The following is an 8,237-nucleotide window of genomic DNA, read 5'->3' as shown; positions in this document are numbered from 1 at the left end:
TAACTGGAAATCCATGTCTGACGGAGTAGGTGATTCTACTCTTGGAGTATTAGGTTTTTGATAAATTCCTTGGGGAATTCTATTTTCGCTAAGTCTTATATTCTCAACGACCTCTATTTCTTCTCTTGTTTGAGAAGTAGAAGGTCTAGGTAATTGGCTAGAAGCTGTGAAAAATTCACTAACTGAGTGTCTAGCAGATAGAGATCTGGGTATCATAATTATTCTTTTAGGAGTGAAGTTTATTTCTAGATCTCCTTCAGTAGTTTGAATTATTTGATCTATATCCCTATTAAGGATAGGTTCAGGATCTATTTCTTGGGGAAGAGACCATGTCTCTGGGAAGTTTATTTCATCCCATTTTATCAATCTATTGGTTGCAACATTGGAGGTTAACAAATTGGTTTGAACCAAAGTAGTAGTTCCAGGGAACGCTAATTGTTTTGCTTTGGGATTAAGTGTAGTAAGAACCTTATAGTAGATTCTATAGCATATTGCTATGATTTCACTTCCAGGTTTGAAATTGTAACCATCAGTATGAACGGTTAACTGAATAGCATCTAATAAATTCTTATCAGATAAAGATAGAGTTAAATTTGGTGAGACATCAAAGTAAACTGGTCCATGACACAGACTTGTCTCTACCATAGTGGCTAAAGATTGTTTGAAATCCTTACATCTACCATCTCTAACATAAGCCATTATGCTAGAATTTAAACCTAGTAGTGTTAATGGTTTTAAAGCAATTTGAACCAATCCAATATGGATAAAATTATAATTTTTAAAAGGTTTCAAATCTTTTTTAGTTAACAGTTTGATTGTCTGTTTTTCTTTAGAAATTTGAATTGTTTGCTCTAAAGTTTTAACAGCAAAACGAGCAAAAACATCTATCTTACCAAATCTATAAATTTGATTAGGAGGAACGGAGGGTATAACCCATCTGTTGAGTTTATCCAGATTTTTTGGATATTCTACAAGTTCTTCATTTTTATCAAATTGTTTTGATGATTATCATCATCATCAGAATCCATCAAAGAAACAGGCTAAGAAGGTTGTGATCGGTTGATACACAAAGCTAAATCTAAATAGATAACTTGGACTCATAACATAATATTAACTGAAACAACAACCTATTAAAAGTCATCTAGGCAAAAAACGAATTGTTTAACTATCAACCCAAAGGGATAGAAGGATTTCTCCCAAATCAAAGATGTCAAAATGTTTTTAGCAAAAATTTTCTTTTTTAGAATCATCAACAACTCCCTTCCCCGGGAAAAAGATGCATTTAAGAGAAAACACTAAAAACATTTTTTGTTTTAAAAACACCTTTAAAAGATTGTTTGGTTATCTGTTAATAAAAAGTAATGAGAAAAAGTTACCTACTTAGTTTTATCTAAGCGTAATCAACCTATCACAACATAAATTTAGCCACAAATTGTCATTATAAATTGTATAATGAAAAACTTACCACAGATTTGGCAACCAGGTAATGATACCACAATTAGTATACAGCAGAAGCAGGATCGAAATATGAGTAAGATATATGAAAATGGTAGAGAAAGTATAGAGAAGTAGTAGAGAATTTTATTTCAAACTTATTTGAAAACTTGATTACAAAAGAAACTTAAATCCCCTTATATAGGGAAACAAAGGCTTACTATTTAAGCCGGTAACCTTTACCTACAATAGTAGGTAAACTAAAAACAAAAAACTTTTACAAAAGAAAACTAAGTGCATGCATTTATGCCTAAAGACAAGAGATTCTTATTCCTTTAAGATAAGATAAGATTCCTTCTTATCTTTTGCTTTGCCAACTTTTGCTTTTGACAAGATTCTTATTCCATTAACCTTGTCTTTTGCTTTTGACAAGATTCTTATTCCATTAACCTTGTCTTTTGCTTTTGTTTATTGATTCTTTTTTCATTATTGCTTTGAAATGGCAAACAAGATAGTATTATTTCTTATCTTTTGCCTTTGATTATTGATTTTTATTTTTTGCTTTCTCTTTTGCTTTCTGGGCCATGGATTGAATCATTGCATCCCAGAAATCTTCTGCAGTTGGGTCCTCTGCTTGGGCTTCTCCTGCCAAACAGTCAAAGTTGTGGGAATCAATTGATCCCATGGAAGAGCTGGTCTTCATAGATGAATCCTCATCTCTTGATGCTTTTGCTGGAAAAGTGGAGAAGAATTGATTCTTCATATGGTCCAAAGTTCTAACCATGATTTCATCTTTAGATTCATTTGGATATTTTCTCTGGAAGAAGTTCTTCAGATTTCCCATAGACATTTGTTGGGAGCTTTGCTCTTTGACCTTATTACTTTGGTCTTCAGCTATAGCTGTTCGAATTAAATTTCCTATTTTCTGGATTTCTTCGGAACTCATTTTGTTCCACCATTTATAGAAGAAATTTCTTTCTAAAATGGGTATGTTGAATTTATCCTGAGATATGGTGATTGACCATCTCCATATCCATGGAATCTGAAATTTGGTAAAGAACCAAAATGGACATTGTCCGGTGATTAAATGATCAGATAATATATTTGCAATGAGTGGGCTATTGTCACACCAAGGATTGTATAAATCAAGCAATTCTTTGGGTAGTATTTCCAAAGACAGACCAAATTTAGTCCACCATTCATAAAACCAATTTGGTATAGGTCTATTAATCATCTCTGGATTAATAGAGAAAAACCAAGAATGCTTATTCTTGGGATTCTGATAATAAAAGGCTTGAGTAAAAGCCTGGATATAGTCCTAGTAATTGAAGTAAATATACTTTCCTTCTGCAACTCTTATTGCTTTTTCACCATTTGGGTTAAGACCCCATTCTCTTGATAACAGGATTTTATTAATGTGACATTTACTGAAGTTTATAAAACTTTCAGGATTATTATTCTGATAATGGTGAGTAAATGTTACCGATTCGGTAATGGCTAGAAGAATTTCTAGGTAAGGCCTAGATTTCCCATGTAGGCCTGGATATCCTCTTGATTCGAGGTATCTAGTTTTGATAGACCATCCATCATTTGGATTGATTTTTATATCCTCTTCATCAATATACATGATTTTTTCAGTTACTGGATTTTCAAAATAATCCAATTGCTCTTGAGGTGGGTTATTAACCGCAATTTCTTTGTAAGATGTACTTTTATTAGATGAGGAGGAAGGAATATCTTCCTTTTTAGATGAAGATGCAGGTAATTGTTGCATTTTTCTACCTTTATAAACTGTAGTCCAATCCCCTATTAGAGGAACGTTTGATTCTGGCTGGGGTAACATATTGTTACTCCCCCTTCCACCACGGCCATAACCGCGGCCTCTTCCCCTATACGGGGTCATAAGTTTTTCCCTGCAGAAATTCACGAGTTAAATAATCAGCAAGTGAATTATTTTCACCTTTAATGTGTTGAATGTCAAATTCAAACATAGATAATTGAGATTGCCAGCTAGCAAAAATTTGCTTAGCAACAAGATTTTTAACATCTTTTTCAATAATTGATTTAGCTGAGCTACAATCAATTTTTAATAAAAATTTCTTATTAAGAAGATCATCTTGAAATTTTGAAATGCATTTTATAATAGAGAGCATTTCTTTTTTGATAGTAGAATATTTTGATTGGGCAGGATTCCATTTTCCAGAAGTAAATCTAACTAAAACTTCTTTTGATGTATCAGGTATAATTTGTTTAAGGATTCCTCCATAGCCTAAGTCGGAAGCACCTGTTTCAACAATTTTGAAATATTTAGGATTAGCAAGGGATAAACAAGGCAAACATTTAACTTTGTTTTTAATTCTTTGGACTGCCTGAGAATGTTTATCAGTCCAAGGGCCAGGATTCTTTTTAAGCCTAGCATGTAATATGGCAGTATCTTTTGCAAGATTTTCATAATAATCTGCTATATAATTGAGACTACCAAGAAACCTTTGTAATTGTTTTTTATCTGTAATAATATTGGGGAATTTAGAAGCAAATTCAATACTTCTTTGTATAGGAATTATAATTGACCAAGGAACTATAATTCCTATACAAAGAAGTATTGAATTTGCTTCTAAATTCCCCAATATTATTACAGATAAAAAACAATTACAAAGGTTTCTTGGTAGTCTCAATTATATAGCAGATTATTATGAAAATCTTGCAAAAGATACTGCCATATTACATGCTAGGCTTAAAAAGAATCCTGGCCCTTGGACTGATAAACATTCTCAGGCAGTCCAAAGAATTAAAAACAAAGTTAAATGTTTGCCTTGTTTATCCCTTGTTAATCCTAAATATTTCAAAATTGTTGAAACAGATGCTTCCGACTTAGGCTATGGAGGAATCCTTAAACAAATTATACCTGATACATCAAAAGAAGTTTTGGTTAGATTTACTTCTGGAAAATGGAATCCTGCCCAATCAAAATATTCTACTATCAAAAAAGAAATGCTCTCTATTATAAAATGCATTTCAAAATTTCAAGATGATCTTTTTAATAAGAAATTTTTATTAAAAATTGATTGTAGCTCAGCTAAATCAATTATTGAAAAAGATGTTAAAATTTTTGTTGCTAAGCAAATTTTTGCTAGCTGGCAATCTCAATTATCTATGTTTGAATTTGACATTCAACACATTAAAGGTGAAAATAATTCACTTGCTGATTATTTAACTCGTGAATTTCTGCAGGGAAAAAATTATGACCCCGTATAGGGGAAGAGGCCGCGGTTATGGCCGTGGTGGAAGGGGGAGTAACAATATGTTACCCCAGCCAGAATCAAACGTTCCTCTAATAGGGGATTGGACTACAGTTTATAAAGGTAGAAAAATGCAACAATTACCTGCATCTTCATCTAAAAAGGAAGATATTCCTTCCTCCTCATCTAATAAAAGTACATCTTACAAAGAAATTGCGGTTAATAACCCACCTCAAGAGCAATTGGATTATTTTGAAAATCCAGTAACTGAAAAAATCATGTATATTGATGAAGAGGATATAAAAATCAATCCAAATGATGGATGGTCTATCAAAACTAGATACCTCGAATCAAGAGGATATCCAGGCCTACATGGGAAATCTAGGCCTTACCTAGAAATTCTTCTAGCCATTACCGAATCGGTAACATTTACTCACCATTATCAGAATAATAAACCTGAAAGTTTTATAAACTTCAGTAAATGTCACATTAATAAAATCCTGTTATCAAGAGAATGGGGTCTTAACCCAAATGGTGAAAAAGCAATAAGAGTTGCAGAAGGAAAGTATATTTACTTCAATTACTAGGACTATATCCAGGCTTTTACTCAAGCCTTTTATTATCAGAATCCCAAGAATAAGCATTCTTGGTTTTTCTCTATTAATCCAGAGATGATTAATAGACCTATACCAAATTGGTTTTATGAATGGTGGACTAAATTTGGTCTGTCTTTGGAAATACTACCCAAAGAATTGCTTGATTTATACAATCCTTGGTGTGACAATAGCCCACTCATTGCAAATATATTATCTGATCATTTAATCACCGGACAATGTCCATTTTGGTTCTTTACCAAATTTCAGATTCCATGGATATGGAGATGGTCAATCACCATATCTCAGGATAAATTCAACATACCCATTTTAGAAAGAAATTTCTTCTATAAATGGTGGAACAAAATGAGTTCCGAAGAAATCCAGAAAATAGGAAATTTAATTCGAACAGCTATAGCTGAAGACCAAAGTAATAAGGTCAAAGAGCAAAGCTCCCAACAAATGTCTATGGGAAATCTGAAGAACTTCTTCCAGAGAAAATATCCAAATGAATCTAAAGATGAAATCATGGTTAGAACTTTGGACCATATGAAGAATCAATTCTTCTCCACTTTTCCAGCAAAAGCATCAAGAGATGAGGATTCATCTATGAAGACCAGCTCTTCCATGGGATCAATTGATTCCCACAACTTTGACTGTTTGGCAGGAGAAGCCCAAGCAGAGGACCCAACTGCAGAAGATTTCTGGGATGCAATGATTCAATCCATGGCCCAGAAAGCAAAAGAGAAAGCAAAAAATAAAAATCAATAATCAAAGGCAAAAGATAAGAAATAATACTATCTTGTTTGCCATTTCAAAGCAATAATGAAAAAAGAATCAATAAACAAAAGCAAAAGACAAGGTTAATGGAATAAGAATCTTGTCAAAAGCAAAAGACAAGGTTAATGGAATAAGAATCTTGTCAAAAGCAAAAGTTGGCAAAGCAAAAGATAAGAAGGAATCTTATCTTATCTTAAAGGAATAAGAATCTCTTGTCTTTAGGCATAAATGCATGCACTTAGTTTTCTTTTGTAAAAGTTTTTTGTTTTTAGTTTACCTACTATTGTAGGTAAAGGTTACCGGCTTAAATAGTAAGCCTTTGTTTCCCTATATAAGGGGATTTAAGTTTCTTTTGTAATCAAGTTTTCAAATAAGTTTGAAATAAAATTCTCTACTACTTCTCTATACTTTCTCTACCATTTTCATATATCTTACTCATATTTCGATCCTGCTTCTGCTGTATACTAATTGTGGTATCATTACCTGGTTGCCAAATCTGTGGTAAGTTTTTCATTATACAATTTATAATGACAATTTGTGGCTAAATTTATGTTGTGATAGGTTGATTACGCTTAGATAAAACTAAGTAGGTAACTTTTTCTCATTACCTTTTATTAACAGATAACCAAACAATTTTTTAAAGGTGTTTTTAAAACAAAAAATGTTTTTAGTGTTTTCTCTTAAATGCATCTTTTTCCCGGGGAAGGGAGTTGTTGATGATTCTAAAAAAGAAAATTTTTGCTAAAAACATTTTGACATCTTTGATTTGGGAGAAATCCTTCTATCCCTTTGGGTTGATAGTTAAACAATTCGTTTTTTGCCTAGATGACTTTTAATAGGTTGTTGTTTCAGTTAATATTATGTTATGAGTCCAAGTTATCTATTTAGATTTAGCTTTGTGTATCAACCGATCACAACCTTCTTAGCCTGTTTCTTTGATGGATTCTGATGATGATGATAATCATCAAAACAATTTGATAAAAAATGAAGAACTTGTAGAATATCCAAAAAATCTGGATAAACTCAACAGATGGGTTATACCCTCCGTTCCTCCTAATCAAATTTATAGATTTGGTAAGATAGATGTTTTTGCTCGTTTTGCTGTTAAAACTTTAGAGCAAACAATTCAAATTTCTAAAGAAAAACAGACAATCAAACTGTTAACTAAAAAAGATTTGAAACCTTTTAAAAATTATAATTTTATCCACATTGGATTGGTTCAAATTGCTTTAAAACCATTAACACTACTAGGTTTAAATTCTAGCATAATGGCTTATGTTAGAGATGGTAGATGTAAGGATTTCAAACAATCTTTAGCCGCTATGGTAGAGACAAGTCTGTGTCATGGACCAGTTTACTTTGATGTCTCACCAAATTTAACTCTATCTTTATCTGATAAGAATTTATTAGATGCTATTCAGTTAACCGTTCATACTGATGGTTACAATTTCAAACCTGGAAGTGAAATCATAGCAATATGCTATAGAATCTACTATAAGGTTCTTACTACACTTAATCCCAAAGCAAAACAATTAGCGTTCCCTGGAACTACTACTTTGGTTCAAACCAATTTGTTAACCTCCAATGTTGCAACCAATAGATTGATAAAATGGGATGAAATAAACTTCCCAGAGACATGGTCTCTTCCCCAAGAAATAGATCCTGAACCTATCCTTAATAGGGATATAGATCAAATAATTCAAACTACTGAAGGAGATCTAGAAATAAACTTCACTCCTAAAAGAATAATTAGGATACCCAGATCTCTATCTGCTAGACACTCAGTTAGTGAATTTTTCACAGCTTCTAGCCAATTACCTAGACCTTCTACTTCTCAAACAAGAGAAGAAATAGAGGTCGTTGAGAATATAAGACTTAGCGAAAATAGAATTCCCCAAGGAATTTATCAAAAACCTAATACTCCAAGAGTAGAATCACCTACTCCGTCAGACATGGATTTCCAGTTATAATGTTAGATTACTCCCCTGGTAGCAAGATGAGACAACTCATCAATGATGAGTTTCAACATGAGAGATATACTCAATTCAGAGAATGGTTTTTTAAAAAAATTTCAAAACCCGAATTAGCCCAATTTAAAGATGAGTACTACACTCAAATGAACCTTGCGCAGGATTTTCATTCCTTTTGTGAAATGGTTTGTTAACTATTTCATAAGTAAAAAACAAGAAGA

The sequence above is a fragment of the Lathyrus oleraceus genome, chromosome 6 (assembly GCF_024323335.1).
Source record: "Lathyrus oleraceus cultivar Zhongwan6 chromosome 6, CAAS_Psat_ZW6_1.0, whole genome shotgun sequence".
Lineage (NCBI taxonomy): Eukaryota > Viridiplantae > Streptophyta > Magnoliopsida > Fabales > Fabaceae > Lathyrus > Lathyrus oleraceus.
This window is presented reverse-complemented; position numbering follows the sequence as displayed.